Source organism: Clarias gariepinus, chromosome 26 (assembly GCF_024256425.1).
Source record: "Clarias gariepinus isolate MV-2021 ecotype Netherlands chromosome 26, CGAR_prim_01v2, whole genome shotgun sequence".
Taxonomy (NCBI): domain Eukaryota; kingdom Metazoa; phylum Chordata; class Actinopteri; order Siluriformes; family Clariidae; genus Clarias; species Clarias gariepinus.
This window is the reverse complement of record NC_071125.1, coordinates 506813-524567: the sequence shown is the minus strand read 5'-3', so window position 1 is coordinate 524567 and position 17755 is coordinate 506813. Positions and strand designations below refer to the sequence as shown.

Genomic DNA, 17755 nt, shown 5'->3' with positions numbered 1-17755 from the left:
AATGAGTTGGGTGTGTTGTTTGGGCAGTCAGGGAAACTGAAGGACATATTTAAGGGAATTGCAAGGTCTGAGGGGGTGAGGGTCCATGTCACACGATAAGACCTCTGTGTCCAACAAGGTGGACCGTTCGCGCTAGTGCCATCCGCACTGTGCTAAACCAGTACAAGTGCATAATCAAGGCTTTGGCTGAAATGGCAGTGAGTCAGTCTGATGCGGCTAGTAAGGCACAGGGGCTTTATGACACATTTCAGCAGGGAAATGTTGTCTTTGGTCTTCTGTGTACTTTGGAGATCACAAGAAGGTTGGAGGTTTTGAATATGTCCCTTCAGAGCACAATTCAGACCACAGATGGGATGCTTTCAGCTGTTGCCTGTGTTAAGGAAAGTTTCAGCAAAAAGAGAAACTTAGAGAGTTTTCAGGCTCTTTACACGAAAGCAACAAGTATGTGTGAAACACTTCATCTCACTCCTATTGCTGCTCCTCGTGTCTGTATCCCACCTCAGCGCTTCACAGGTAATGCTCCTGCACATGTACACGTGTCCCCTTCTGACTACTACAGGACTGAATTCTACAAAGTTCTGGATGTTGCTGAAATGCAGTTTAGAGAAAGATTAGAGCAGGAAGGAATGCAAATGTTAAGGCACCTGGAACAAGTTCTATTAACTGGAAAAATACATGTTGGTGTCCAACAGTACCCAGAAATCAACCCAGACATCCTCAAAGTTCAGCTTGCATTGTTCAGAATAAAGTACAGCTTCCAGTCTAGTACACTGAAAAAAAATGATTTTTTGGTGTGGTAAAATTTATTAAATTAACCATCATAATTTTTACATTGTAAAAATACATTTCAAGGAGAACTAGAATTTTCTAAGTAAAAGTTTAAATACCTACACATTTAATTCGTGTAATAAATTAACTAAGTGGAAAGAGTTAAATATTATTATGTATTTACTTGTAAGATTTACATGTTTTATAGTCACTGCACATAAACCTAATAATATTAAGTAAATTTTACTTTTTAAGTTTAGTTTAAATTTCAAATTAAACGGCGCATGCGTGTTTGGAGACGCTGTACCCGCGCTGTGGATCAGTCGGTTGGGGATCATCACGGAGGTACAGCACGGCGTGGCTGGAGCTGGAGTTTGGCGTGTTCGAGGTAAGTTTACTTTTCTGTTTTGGATGTGATTCTCACTTTCATGACCCCCAATTAATGTTCATCTTAATCTCAGGACGTACAATTAGCAATATTTCAGTTTTTAATAGTGTGGAGATTCACAAAACACCGTTTTTCGTGTAAAAACCTGAACCTACGGAGCCCCACAGGGGTCCTGTGGTAAAAATTGAAAAAATAAATAAATAAAATAATAACGAACCGAGCGCGTGGTTTAATAGAACGAGATGCGTGTTTCTTACCCCCACCTCTCGTGAAAACGGCGTGTTTAGAGAAAGGTCCGCCAGTGAGATGACCTTTCTGAACAAACTGAGTCAGGTGTGTTAAAGCATTAAATGGTAAAAGAGCATTAGCAATAAACGTTGTTTTTTTTTTATCTGAATTTTATTAATAAGTTACAAGTTAAATCTCAACTGTAATGAACCCGTACATATGTTCATACAGTATTGACAGAAGCTCTAATTTGTCCAAATCACATTGCAGACAAGAAAAAGAAGTAGAGTCATCCTGTGACCTTGCATGCTTCATCTTTCCACACATGATTCTTGCTTCTCACTTTTTCCTTAATCCCTGACTATTCTATCTTGTATTTTTCTAACAATGTCAGAAACTTTGTGTTAGTAGCACTGCTTGACATGCTTGATGCCTTTCTCTTTTGTAATTTTCTTTGAATAAAGGCAAACTTACAAAAGATGAAGAAATGGCTAAATGTAGTTGTACTAATAAAAGATTATGTAATGATACAATGTAAATATTTTCACAGAAACAAAGCGTAGAGATGAGACGTGAATCTGAAGAGGATCTCTGATGATTGCCTGGTAAAGCATTGTTTTCTTATTAATTATACAATTTAAAATGTTAAATTTACTACAAGATAAAGTTAGATGAAGGGGTGGACATTTCCTGCTTAGTGATGACCATCTACAGTTTATCTAGCTCAAACAGTAGAGCATGATGCTACCAAGGTCATGGGTTTGATTCCCAGGAAAAGCAAGTAATTGTAAATTACAAGTTATAAATAAAAACTTGTACCTTGAATATAGTGTTTGTTGCATTGGACAGAAGCATATACCAAATGCAAATGAATACATAAATCTGAGTAATGATTGAAAGAATTTTAAAAATTGAAAAACCCTTTAAATACAAACTCAGCATTCATCATAGGATTTCCTGACACTGTAAAGGTGCAGAGTAATCTATATGGAGTGTGGCCATCTCATGACATGTTTTAGAATGTTTTACTGATGCAAGATTATTGCTAAAGCAATTTAACCCAAGTTTAACAATCTGAAGTATATGAAGTGATGGTCATTTTTTATAATCAATCATTTTTATTATTATTTTTTCTCTGTGATAATGAAGTCATCACAGGTGATTGAAGCAATTCAGATTTTTTTGTTTCTCAAAATATATATATTTTTTTATTTACTTGTAAATTTTATGCAGGAGGACAGACGAAGTGATGCCAGTTTGCACATTCTTAAAATCCTTGTTGTCCGTGCTGTTGAAGGGGAGGAACCAGTTGGTGTATCCATAATCCTTGAAGGAAAGGAAATTTTGCAATATTGTGGCAATACTGCAAATGCATGTGCACTGCTTATGGGAATAATTTATGCCATAAACCTTGCAGACCCCCGTGCACTGCGCTACACATTTGAGCTATTTCAGAAAGTTCTTTTAGAACTTGGTGGGATTAAGCTATCACCAAAAGTGCAAGCTTTAAAGATAAAGTTATCATCTTAAAACATTTGATATGGCTTGACTACTTGTCTGAACATGTTCAGTGTTTACATGTTCAGCTTAAAATGTTTTAATGCGTTAAGTTTCAATGGCATACTTTTAAGTGCACTAGTCCAGAGTGCTGATTTGAATGTTGCAACTTCACTGCTACAGAGGGCTATTAAGTTTTTAAAGTTTATTCTACAGTTTGTTTAATGTATTTTCTGCTGTATTTTATTTCTAAATGAATGCTGTATTTTATTAATTTATTAATTTATTATTATTATTTTACACAATTTTGTTTAAAACAAGTATTTCAGGCCCTGGTGCTGATCAGATGTTCCTATGGATGCAAAATTTATCTGAATGCACATTTATTAAAAAGACAACCTGTACCTAGACTGTGAATGTCAAAAATATTTGGTAATGTTGGTGAATAAACTGTTTAATTATATTTTAGTTGTGTGATTTATGAATGATATAGATTAAATAATTACTTAAGTTTCTTTGCAAAACATAAATTAGCAATGTGTACATTATTATAGGGAGTAATATAAATTAATAAAACCAAGTAAGGGAAAATCTCATAAAACAAAATGATAGTAAGATTTACTTAATAATTTCATAAAATCAAGGTTCCTGCTGATACAACAATAAATTAACTTTACTAGATTATTTTAAATAAATCTAACTTGTGCATTAAATATAATTATGTAACTTTTACTTAATTTTTTTTGATTGTTTATTTAATTGTTAATTTAATTGTTAAGTAGATTTTACCTGACAATTACGGGTGAGTTTTACTTAATATTGGAGCAATAAAATTTACTTAAAATTTATGTGTGCAAATTGTTACGAGGATTTTATTAAGTAAATCTTACAAGTTATTTTTTTCAGTGTACTGAAGTTGTTGCAGTTCTTCAAGGAATGACCCCAGAGGTCCGTGGTCTCTTTGACCAAGTCGAAACAGTTGCCCGACTCCTTCTAGTTGTGCCTGTGTCATCAGCAAAGTCAGAAAGGAGTTTCAGCAGCCTCCGGAGGCTGAAAACATGGCTACGCAGCACGAAGACCCAAACTCGCCTCAACAGTGTTGCTGTGTGCCGTGTACATAAAGACAAGCTGGACAGGGGAAACAGAAAAAAGCTTGCTGAGCCGTTTGTCTTTTGTAAGGAGAGCAGAAAGAGCACTTTTGGTTCTTTTAAATGAGAGATATAGTTGGTTATATGTTATTTGGTCAGTTGTTGTTGGTTGCATTTATATATGTACATAGTTGTTTATATTTTGGTTCTGAATATACAGTATGTTTGTATGAAATGTTGTCTGTATATTTGGAGTAACAAAATAAATTTTCCCTAAGATTATTAAAGTATTTCTGATTCTAAATCTTTAGCAAGTCTAGCAAGTGTGTTCTGAGTGTGTTTTTAGTATCACTCTAGTATCACTATCACTCATTTAAACTGAAAGCTTTTTATATTTTATCTTTTTATATCTTGTACAGTATGTTAATACCTTTTGTACCCTTCTGTCATTGTATTCATCATTTTTATTGTTAAACAAACCACATTCATCCCCCACACTTTTGAAAAGCTTGCTACGCCCCTGTGTTATACCACTAATGAACATAATGACATGAATACATTAATCACACAGAGAGAACATCGTTACATACCTTTATCTTTTGCCCGTTTCTCCTCATCTTCTTTTCTTTTTCTCCTAAATTGGTCACCTGACAGCTTTGGCCAGTTTGGTCTTTCACACAACTAAATAAATGACAAAAAGTGCTAATTATTGGTCTGTGTTTATAATATTTTGAATGAAACCTGCGTTATTTGTAAGAAAGTCAGGTGTCACTGACATCATTTAGCCCCGGTCCCTGGCTGTCCGCTTCATTTGGGAGAGGTGACCTGTCCTCTCCAGGGGCGGCACGGGTATCATAGATAACAGAAAACCGCCACAGATTATGATTTTTTACCTCCAAGTTCGTGTGCCGTCCCCCACGTGTCATGAAAAAAATGCCGCCCTGGACGGCTGCCCCGTTCGCACGTGCCTAACACCGCCACTGGTTGTGGAGCCTGAATCCTTTTACCGCTGATAACGGTTGATCTGTTGCACACACTCTGGCTGTGTTCCATTCCGAAGTGGACTTCACATGGTGCGCACTGCTCCGTTTGCAGTGAATGTCGGTGAAGGAAACTTCCCTCGATATCACAGGAGAATAAACTCGCTAATTAAACGCACTGAGAGATGCTTCTCACCATGAGCGTCGCTGGGACACTTTTATAGCCCCCCTAACATCTCTACTCAGTCCGCCTAACAATTGCTGGTCGCTCATCGTCCCCTTTAAATTTGATATAAAAGCGGCGGCAGACTTCGGCTCCTTCGGCTCCTCCCCGTCTTTCAGCGGGTCTTTAATTCACCATCACAGAGCGAGGATTAAGGCAAGGTGTGTGTTTTTAAATAAATTGTTACTGTATATCTGCATCAGTTCAGTCCTTTCTCATAAATACAGTTTACAAAATGTCTTGAGGGATTAATGAGTTAAATCTTCGCCGTGTTTACCCTCATCACACCATGTAAAACATTACACAGTGTATATGACATTAACTACCATAGAGTTATACACATAAATGATTAAACATACTGACAGACAGCATTCAGATCCACATTTTTACGTCTGCCAGTTTCCAACAAAAAGCTGCAGTATTGTCAAAGAATTAACAGATAAATGTTTAAGATTATTTGCACCACACAGTTTATTCCATTGTCCAGCCTCATAGGTGTGTTGTTTATGTTGCTAATCAATGTAAGTTTAAAGTATGGAAGTATATTAGTGCCAAAATTCCTCAAAGCAAAATGGCAGGTTGAATTACATGAACTGAAAAAAACGTGTTGCAATAAATATGTTTGAATTTTTCTGCATTGCAATTTGATCTGAATTGAAAAAAATCCTTAGAGCATTTACAATGTTTGAAATTTTTGCCACTGCAATTTATTGTGGTTGTATATTTCAAGTGAAAATGTAATCCAAGCATTTAAAATTCAATGCAAAAATATTCAAGTTACTAAATTGCAGTTCAAAAATATTTTCAAGTGTTAAAAATACAATCTTCATTATTATTCAATCTTACAAATTCAGGTTGCAAAAATTCAGGTAACAAAATTCAAGTCGCTAAAATTCAGGTCTTCACATCCGGGATATCACAGGAAGAGCAGTGGAGAGCCGATTGCTGCTGTCCGTGCCGCAGTGTACTTTAAAGTGTGCTACCTGCTCCCTGTGTAGTCTACTTCTCAGAAACTACTTAACGATCGGAATGCAGCCCTCTTAACTAACAGGACGGGTTGCCAAAAATTCCCTGTAACACAATTGTTGCACAATAAAGTGTGTATGTGTTAAAATGATCCCTTTGCCGTAAACACTATATTCAAAGCAAAGCCGGCGCTGTTTGATTCACACGCGCGAGCGATGGGTTTCCCGCCCCTGAGCTCGGTGATGTTCAGTCACATTCAGTAACAAGAGGGGATTAATTTCCTCAACATCAGAAACAACATACATGCTGTTTACACTGTTAAATTTATATTGCTTATAAATACAGGTAAACACAAAAACTTTGTAATTAAGAAAAACGTAAAGTGTGTATAGTACGGTTTAATGTCAGTCTGATTAAAATATAATATAAATAAATTATGTAAATTATTTTATGCAACACAATTACAACATTTCAGTTTCAGTTTAATATTAAGTATGAAGTCATAAGTCTTCATGTAGTTATTTGAACAGTTAGTAGTAAAGTTATATGCTGTTTTCTGGTTACATTTTTCTGATTGTACCTGTACATAGAAAAAGGTTTATACAGTAAACAGCGTATGTGTGATCAAGAAGACTCATTTAAGTACTGATTCTGAACAAGTCAAATATGTGTTAAACATCTATGGGGGCTGAGCCCCCCTTAACTGAAAATCCTGCTTCTCTCATTACCCCAACCAAAAATCTTCAGAAAAAGGTCAAACCGGACGACCCTGACATCTCCAATGCAGCCCTGCTGCAGACTATTAACTTTTTAACAACAAGATTTGACGCTCAAGAAAAAAATTAGACAAAATAGCATCATGATTGCAACCATCTTCAAATCAGTGGAGTCCTTTGGCGGACTTATTGATAGTCGTCTAATTTTATCAGAAAATAAAACTAAAGGCTGATCACTCCTGTAAAATGAAGAAGAGAATTATACCTAGTGAGAACTGAAGAAGACACTGTTATCTGCCAGAGCATCAGTTCATTATTTTAAATTATTTTTGTTGTGGTTTCTGAGTCAGATTTAAATAACTGATGATATTTTAATATTTTTGTTTGTTTGATGGCTTATAGCAGGGGTCTTCAACTAAAATTGCTTGAGGTCCGGTCAATAAACACTCCTCACCAGCTAAGGTCCGGACAACCCAAAACAGACACTGATGCTTTAGGTGTATCCAATATATGTTCTCATATGGATAAACATGTCTTTTCGTATGTATAAACAGACCAATTTACATCCTTCACAAATTGGATCTCATTTAAATGCTGTTCCGTTCTGTCCTTTATGTTGCTTTGGTACAAAATAATTTAATTAAACCAGTAACAATGTCTGACAAAAATATGATGAAGGAAACTGTGCAAAATGCCTTCATCTCTAAATCTGAACAGAACATAAATTAATTTAAACATTAACAACTTAAAAGTTGCCAAAAACTTAAAAATTAACAACTCCTTTACTATTTCCCCATCTGTAAAGGGCTTGTTATGTTTTTCTAAAATCCCCTGTATTCTCAGTGAACATTGATAAGCTCATTGCTGGGCGGTGAGTGTGTGAGAGAGGACCTGTGTGGATCGCTCATACTGCACTTTAAGCTCATTTATTTTCCTCGCCCTTACCTCAGACTGCTGGGGGTAAGTTTTTTCAAAGTGTCAATGTTTAGCTTCGTAATGGCGTTTAATGTTTCCACTTTTGACACTTTTGAGTCCGAGCAAATAACACACACGGGCCTCGTAGAGCTTGATGCAGGAAGAATGAATGCATATTTTCCCACCCATTCATCGTGGAAAACTCTCCAAATCAACTTTTAAAATTTTTTAACGTGACATATTTTTTAATAATCTGTTTGTGTGCTGCTCTCGCTTTCTGCTCTCTTCAATGCACGCATGACTGCACATCTGAACGTATCGGTTGGCGCGGTAACTGTAGTAGCAACTCGTGGCGCCGCAGGACCCAAATGGCTCTACTGAGCTGACCTATATATAATTATATATAATTATTATTATTTTTTTTTAATACTAAGTCAAAAGGCTTCGTGGTCCGGATGGACGCATCTTGCGGCCCGGATTCGGACCGGGGTCCGCCAGTTGCCGACCCCTGGCTTATAGTGTTGTATCTATTTCCTGTTTCAACTTAATAGTAGTATTGCCTTTCTTTCATTAAACGTTAGAGGTCTAGGAATTACACTATGTTCCAAATTATTACGCAAATGATATCTTTATCTGATTTTCATAATTAGTCAATGCAAATTACAGTCAGTATAATTTTATAGTTATCAACTATTAGTGTATAATTTGAATTTTATTGAAAAAACGTCCTATTGATAACAATATTTATTTTACAAAAGAAAATGAAAATGCATTACAATAATTTGTTCAAAATTATTATGCACAACAGAGTTAAAACATTTTATAGGCTGTAAAGAACTGAAAATGGGCTTTTGTTGAATTTGCAGCTTTAGGGGGTCATATTTACTGAAATTAAAAGCTATTTTAATAAAAAAAAACATCCTAATAGGGCATGTTGCATCTTGACATAGGACCCCTTTTTTAATATCACCTTCACAATCCTTGCATCCATTGAACTTGTGAGTTTTTGGACAGTTTCTGCTTGAATTTCTTTGCAGGATGTCATAATAGCCTCCCAGAGCTGCTGTTTTGATGCAAATCACCTCCCACCCTTATAGATCTTTTGCTTGAGGATGCTCCAAAGGTTTTGGGTTTGAGGTCAGGGGAGAATGGTGGCCACACCATGATCTTTTATGCCTATATCAGCCAATTTTATGCTCTCTGCAGCATTAGATGGTGCATTGTCGTGCATGAAGATGATTTTGTTACGGTAGGCACTTCTTTTACCATGGAAGAAAGTGGTCAGTCAATATTCTTTGCAGAGGTCATTTTCACACCTTCAGGGACCCTACAGGGACCTACCAGCTCTCTCCCCATGATTCCGGCCCAAAACATGACTCTGGCATCTCCTTGCTGATGTCGCAGCCTTGTTGGGTCATGGAGGCCAGCCACCAACCTTCCACTACTCCATCCATCTGGACTATCCAGGGTTTCACGACACTCATCAGTAACCAGGACTGTTTAAAAATTAGTCTTCATGTATGCCTGGGCCCACTGCAACCGTTTCTGCTTGTGAGCATTGGTTAGGGGTGGCCGAATAGTAGGTTTATGCACAACTGCAAGCCTCTGAAGGATCCTACACCTTGAGTTTTGTGGGACTACAGAGGCACCAGTAGCTTCAAATACGTGTTTGATGCTTTGTAATGGCATTTTAACAGCTGCTCTCTTAACACTAGAAGCGCCGCGCCAGTGTGACCTACTTATAACGCGGTTCAGCGGTCATTTGACCGCCTATTGTTTTAAATGGGAAGCTGCGGCTGACACACAATGATCGCTAGGTGGCGCTTTCACCCAAAGCAAATAGTTCAGCTCCAAGATTAACTTGCACTTGGACAATGCGCCATTCATTCACGCGTTGATAATCAGCGGTATCTTTTTGTCATATCCAACTGAGAAAACCTACTACAGAGTCTCTAAGGGGATAAAGGAAGAGGGAAAAAACGGCAGAATAAAAACAAGTCATGTTTTGCGTTATAACCCAAAGTTTTTGGCATGACTTTTTTGGGCCGTTTTTTCTCCTCCTTTGTCCATCTAGGGACTTCGTACTATAACAAAAAGGAAAGCTCTACTTAATTTTATATCGTATGGAGAAATTTTTTCTATTTGAAGCTTCTGAACGTCTCGGAGCAGCGATTTAGTTCTAAACTCGCTTCCGTGAAATTAGCGCTAAAACAATATTGAATTTGAATAAATCAGATCTACCACAGCAGATAATAAACTATGCTATGTCATAACTGAAGCAAACACCACGATTATGCCTCGTTTCGTTCAGTGTTGCTAGGCAACGGACCACACGCCTAATCGGCGGGAACGTGGTTCACTTGGCCACGGTGTATTATAAACCTGAGAATTGTTTCACTGTTTATGCTCATGTAATAAAAGCGAGGGAAATGTGGAAGTGATGTGTGGCCACTGAATGAGAACTAAATAAAAGATTTTGGTAACTACACTGAGTGTAACATCTGCATAGTGACACTAAACAGCTGAACAACTTCACTTTTCCGTTTACCTCTGAGAAAAAAAGCTATTATGATTGTTTATATTTAGAATTTTTATAACATTACAAGAAGGTAACAGTTTGGTCTGTGTAGTTAGTGCCCTTATAGAGAATAAATAAATGAATAACACCTTCCAACCACCTCTCATAGTCCATTGTTAGTTTTGGTGATTTGGCAGAAACTAATTATCACTACATAAGTACCCTAAGACCATTGATCATGAGTTTCAGCTGAAACTAATTCTATACATGTAACAGAAAATGTAGACGAAATAAATAATGAGTGTTTAATTTAAATAAATTTTATTTTAGCTAGTTATTTTTCTTAATATGACGATCATGGTGATCTTGTAACTGCACATTACCGAGAGCAGGAGAAGGAAACCCACTGCTTTCGCGTTTGAATGAAAGAGCCCACTGGCTTTGCTTTGAATAAAGCGTTTATGGTGGAGAGGGAATTGTAGCGCGTAACACCATTTATTGTGCAACTGGCAACCCAGCCTGTTAGTCAGGAGTGCCGCAGATTCCCGCGGGCAAGTAGTTCCCTGAGAAGTGGAGTGCCCAGGAAGCAGGAAGGGTACACTTTAAAGTACACTGTTTTGGCACTGTTATACTTTTATAATCTTGGAAACATAAAACATGTTTTATTTTTATTTTTTGTTTGCTCAAAATATGCGGCACAACCGCCGATGTGCGACATCCGCTGGCACACGCTTTATATAAATAGTCTTATTTCATTCAGGTCGACCGCTGACTGCACGCGCCAGTACACATGATAAAAAGCATGACGACACACAGAAACACACGGCATTTTTGTTTTATGCTGCAGGTGGATAATTTATGTCAGCTTTTTATTTCATAAATACGAGGAGGACTGAGTATTTAGTTTGAATGTAACCTTCAACCCACCGTCCGTTTATCATTTCTATTATCAATATTATTACATCAGTGTTCAGTTTGTTTCTTTGGAAAAGTTGCAACTAAAATGTTATTTTTATTCCTCCTAGGGTTGAAGTCACGTTCTCCAGCCTCAGGGCGTTTATTAAGTTTTCTTTTCAGAAATTCAGAAATGTAGAAATCACATTGGGAACACAAGGTTTGGGATGATTCATGTTTAATACAAAAAATTATTACAACATTTTGTTCAATTCTTTATTTAGGTTCGAGTACACTCTCCAACACGGAAATTCATAACATTGATAATATAACACAATCTAATGTCTGCACTGTTTTATGATTGTTAAACTTATTTTACAATATGTGCTTTATTTCATGTTCTTTGTCCAGTGTGGAGCAAATAAAAGAAATCATTTTTGCTGGTTAGTTTAACTTGTTAACTTAAATAGTAAGCACAGATAATAAAGCACTTGTATATTGAATATAAGCACTTGTGTAGTGGCTTTACTGTAAAACATCACCACACTTAACCACACTGTAATACTGTATGGCCTTCAGGAAAAGGATTGAGTATTCGTGAGACTCATTTTACTCATTTTACAGGAGTGATCAGCCTTTAGTTTTATTTTCTGATAAAGTTTCCTCAGTTTCCTCAGTTCATAATCTGACTGTTTAAGGCCGTAAAACGCAGTATTAGTATTGGAGTAAAGTCTACAGTAAGATCTGTCACAAAATCACTTAAAAGGTCAGGGCTGTGAGGATTTTTTCCCCGCTTTTTCTCCCTCAGAATCGGAACCGACAACTTGTCCCACCTCCAGTCTCTGATTGGCTCATCCCGTCCTTCAGTCATAGATAGAACCTTCGTAGTCAGGGGAAATGAAGGTGCAATTGAAGCAAATGTGTTTAGAAATAAAAATGTGACAGCTTAGTCGCGGCACCATTAAGACACAAGGCATAACATGTGTGAGTGATAAAACTAAAAAGTTTGTGATCCTTTTCTTTGTCTTCTCCTTTGTTGTTTAACGGCTTTGTTGCATCACCGCCATCTATAGATCTCTCTCTCCTCAGCTTCCCTGTCCTTTAAAGACAACTTTCGCTACTAGTAAATCGTTTGTGGGTGATATTCTTCTCCCGGGCAGATTTTTTTAAAGAATGTGCGAATTCACTTGGTTGGCTCACCACAGCATAATGTATGTGTGGGGGAACACTGGATTACTGACAATTATCTAAAATTCACTCAGACCTGATGGCTGCATTTATATCCTCATTCTGAAAATCTGCATGTTTTCAGGAACTAAAAAAGTAAAAAAAAATCTGCACATCTGTTCTGTACATGACAATAATGTCTAATGTGTCTGGACCAGTTAATAAAATTTGAAATAATCTGTGAGGATTAGATTTCCTGCAAACTATTATATACAAAGTGAGGAATATCTGTCGTTATCACATTCACACCATGATAAAGTCATCATTTTTATAGACATTAAATTAAGAGTTCAGCTAAATCACATTAATTTGGATCATCTGTTCCACAGAAAATGGAGAATGAAATACTAAGACTACTCTTACACCAGGTGAGTTTGACTGTAATCCTGAAAGAGCAGAACACCAAACACCTCACCGCTCATCACTTTACAGTTTGAGAGTTTTCTGAGTTATTAGAGTTGATGTTACAGGTTAATTTTATACACATTAAATAAAGATTTCAGCTAAATCACATTCATTTGATCATCTGTTCCACAGAGCATGCTGAACAATTTGAGAAGGCTCCTGCACCAGGTGAGTTTGTCTCAGAACACCAAACACCTCACCGCTCATCACTTTACACAGATACTGACAAATAAGTCTCTCTGTTCTGTTTTACAAGATCTGAGATTTCATTATTATTACACACACACACACACACAGACACACACACTAACAAGTCACATCACAAATGTTTGCAGACTTAGATTATTATCCTGTGTGAGATCACAATGGTCAGAAGGTGATTAGTTTTCTACACCAGCAGCTCTGTAGTAGTAGGTGGTATTAGAGGATTAAACACTTTGATTAGTCTTGAGGATGCACTGATTGTGAAATTCTGTCCTGATACGATACACATGTCATAAATCATATGAAATTTATTGATATGAAATAATCTGTGAGGCTAAGATTTCCCCCAAACCATTATATACAAAGTAAGGAAGGTCTGTCATTATCACATTCACATCATGATAAAGTCATCAGAGTTGATGTTACAGGTTCATTTTATACATATTAAATAAAGAGTTCAGCTAAATCACATTCATATGATCATCTGTTCCACAGAGAGTAGGGAGAAAACGTTTATGGTGGCTGTTTTGCCAGGTGAATTTGACAAAACAATATTATTATTATTATTGTGTGTAATGTCACATGGTGATGGTCAGAAGGTGTTCATTAATTTTCTGCACCAGCAGCTCTGTAGTAGTTGTGCATCTGCAAATCACAGGTTTATATTAATGAACTCGTTCTATTATTGTTTTCATTCTTACAGTAAGAGCTCACACACAGTTACATCACGTAAACAGATTAACATGTGCAATCATTAATTGGTTGATAAATCTTTTTGTAAGGAGACGTTTATGTAATGTTTATGGGAGGAGTCTTCAGCACCGCCGTGTTTCTGAGGGAAAAGAGAGGATGGTGAGGGAACCAATGTTTATAGCTACTGTAAAGGAGAACAGGAACTAACTTGTCCTGTGGGCTTTCTCCAACATTGACTCTTAACTATAAACTAAAATCATTTGTAATTCTCTGTAATTACTGATACATTTCTGCAGGAGGACAGGAATAAAAAAGTGCAGTTAGTCTAAAGATGCACCGATTGCGAAACTCTAGCCCAATACTGATCCATACATCACAAATTATTATGATTTTTTAATAAATTAAAAAGGCAAGAAACAAAGTCTAATATATTTTGATGAGTTTATAAGATTTAAATTTTTTGGTGATTTTTCCCAAACCATTATGTATGAGGAAGGTCTGTCGTTATCACATTCACACCATGATGATGTCACCAGATGTATTTTTGTACACATTAAATAAAGAGTTCAGCTAAATCACATTAATTTGATCATCACTTACAATGTGCAGAAAGTGCTGATTAATGTTTTACAACAGCAGATCTGTAGTGAAATAGTTTCACCGATTGTGAAATTCTGATACCGATTTCTTAAATTATAATTTGCTGATGGTGGACACGAATGTTTTTGTTGTTTGGGTTGAGACGGTGAAACGCTCCCACATGGTGACATTTTCTCACTTTATGTCACAGAGTCATAAGGAAGCTGGAAGAAGGAAGCTGCCTGCCTTGCGCTCCTGCCTGCATTGTCATGGTTCTGTCTAAACAATAGACTGTTCTTGGTTCCCATCTTTAAAATAAATAAATATAAGCCTACTTGACTTCTATTCATGTCTCAAAACTGTTACAGTCATTCTACACAACACTTTGTTTACTTAATAAATGCTTATAAATCATTCCCAATGGCCTTCATGTTGTTTAATTTATGCCTAAACTAAGCTAGAAAGCTAACTAGCTTCAGACACACGGTTGAGTCCCAAATCCCTCCCTAACTCCTGATCAAGGGCACTACTTGGTGTTTGGAACGAGTGATTGTACAGCCTACATAGCGCACACTAACGCTATTGTTTTATTTACCCAGGAACCTGGAAGTTACTAGAGCTGATATTCTAAAGCAGAATAAGTGGAAATATAAAGTAAATCTTGTAAAACCACCTCCATGGTTTATTCTCCTCTCCTTTCAAAATAACTGATTAAAGAAACAAACATATCATAATCTGTTGATAATAAATCAACAATAAATGGAACTGTTGTATAAAAGCGATATCACACTCGAGATCAGACTGCACTCTTGTGCTTACAACCGCATCACAACTCTGCTGATAACCAACACAACAGCACTCCCTCTCGTGTGATGTTTTTAAAGTATACAAGTGTTTAACTACTGTGGAGCAACTTGTACAGCTGCCAGCACTCAGCAAATCAGCCGTTTGCCATTGAGGGAGCAGAAGAACCATTTAACTGATAATTACTTCTGCATAACAAATGTCTCAGAATTGATGAACAAGAAGTTTATTGAGTACTCAATCCTTGCCTCAATGAGACCAGTGCCACACAACAAACGTAAAGTCTTCCTGCACCAAAACTGACAGAGATGAACAAACAAAAATACACTTAACATATGTTAAATATGGGTTGAATGTTTATGGTGTGAGATATACTGAGATTGTCACAAGTCCATGCCATGAGTGGACGACCTCATTGAGTGGCTGAGAAAAGGCCGCTTTATTCCAACGCTTGACCTGGCCAAGAGTTAATGGCAGGAGACTCTCACCATGGAGACAGAGCAAGACAGCCTTCAGCATAGATTGTGGCCACTGGCAGTAACCATCAGACCAGGCCACCTTCGTAAATGATTACAATGAAAACACAAAATTATTTATTACGATGTTTACAATGTTTATGTTAGCTCATGATTATTATTCAATAATACATGTTTATCTGTGTGAGAAATCCTCGTGTGTAACTGAAATCTAAACTAACACACACTCTCAGAACCAACAGTACTAACCTGTACAGATCCTGGAGCGGTACTCTTATCTTTTGTACCTTTAACATAAATATTTCAGCTGGAAAGTTGAATATAGTGTCCCTTTAAAATGACTGAAGCTTTTACTGATCTTTTAGACTGAAGCTTAAAGATACACTATGTGCTGTTCTGTAAGATACAGAAGATGTTCAGTTCAGTGATGAGGAACGGTGCAGTTTAGTGCAGATGTTTTCTGTGATTGTAATGAATCAGTAAGAAGTGCAGTACAGTACTCTCACACACACACAGTGTTAATGTCATCATGTCTTACTCACTAACACCTGATACTGACTCAGTTACTCCACTCGTCTGTGTGTTATTATCCCTGCTGCTGTCAGTCAGTACACACACACACACACACACGCCACTGCACTTTATTACTCAATAATCAGGGAGTCGTGTTCAAGAAAACTGTGTTTAAGAAAAGCTGTAAAAGGTTTTATAAATGTATTATAATTATTGACCCGGTCTCAGTCTTGATTGAGTGACATGGAGTCTTTCCTGCTCTCTGAAAAAGATTTAAAGGTGTCACTAATCAGGCTCAGTGGAAACAGAACCCTTAAACAAGGAGACTCGTTAAATCTGACGTGTGATGTGAACTGCACACACAGTTCCTCACAGTTTGTGTGGTCTAAGAACAACGAGCAGTTAAACACATCAGGACCCGTTCTTCACTTTCCTGCTCTAACCGTGAGGGATTCTGGGAATTACACCTGCACTTGGAAAACCAACGAGACGTCAGGATCTAAAACGATCAGCCTTCAGGTCGAGGGTGGGTCCGTCTGCTCACAACACTCCTGAAGTTTAAATATCAGTCTGAAAATAAAGACAGTAATATTGATCATGACGTTACACTGCTGTAGTGAGTGATTTGTGTTCGGTTAAACATTCACCCTAAAAAATAAAACTGCTGTACTGAATTTTATTTGGTGAAACAGTTTTACACTTAAAATATTAAGTAAATATAAAAGTTGCAAAATCATGTAGAATATACTTTATGAATTGAGTACAAGTCATTAAAAAATTAAGTAGACCTGAATAACTCTATTTAGTACAATGATGGACAAAATTGAGTAAATGTAATGAAAATCAGTGTCACATCTGCACCTCCACAGTCCGAGGGGTTAAGATCTGGGTCTCCGGACTACTGAGACGCAGCTCTGTCCCCCCCTAGTGTGTCTAAGTTGGTATGTCTTCCCTTCACTAATCATGTTCACCTGTGTCTCTCCCCTGTGTGTCTACTTAAGCCAGCCGAACCCGGAGTATCACGTCCGTGCACTGTTACCGTCGTGTCTGTTTTAGTGTTTGTCTCTAACCCTTCCTGTCTGCCTATTTTCCTCCTCAGGGCTGAGTCGGAGTCTGCTAGCGCGGGGTAAGGTCTGTCCTAGACAGACACGCTTTTTTCGTCAAAGTTCAAGTTCAAAAGCACCAGACAGCGGGCTAGAAAGCCCTAGCGTATGTCTCTCGGTTATTGGGAAGAAATCTCCTAAAAGTCAACGTTCACCCGGCTGCAGACCCCGCCTGAGGAGGCGCGGAAGAAGCCCGAGGGGCGGACTTTTGTTATATTTTTGTTGTGTGTATAGAGATTTCATTATTATTACACACACACACACACACAGACACACACACTAACAAGTCACATCACAAATGTTTGCAGACTTAGATTATTATCCTGTGTGAGATCACAATGGTCAGAAGGTGATTAGTTTTCTACACCAGCAGCTCTGTAGTAGTAGGTGGTATTAGAGGATTAAACACTTTGATTAGTCTTGAGGATGCACTGATTGTGAAATTCTGTCCTGATACGATACACATGTCATAAATCATATGAAATTTATTGATATGAAATAATCTGTGAGGCTAAGATTTCCCCCAAACCATTATATACAAAGTAAGGAAGGTCTGTCATTATCACATTC

General features: G+C 37.3%; 1 long non-coding RNA gene across 1 annotated transcript; it reads left to right on the top strand.

Annotated features, from left to right (window-relative positions):
* Window positions 1-866: 866 nt before the first annotated feature.
* LOC128514104 (uncharacterized) lies at window positions 867-3059 on the top strand. The gene is made up of 3 exons (XR_008356437.1): window positions 867-1156; window positions 1935-1989; window positions 2618-3059. It is a non-coding gene; the product is annotated as an uncharacterized LOC128514104 (long non-coding RNA).
* Window positions 3060-17755: the final 14696 nt, after the last annotated feature.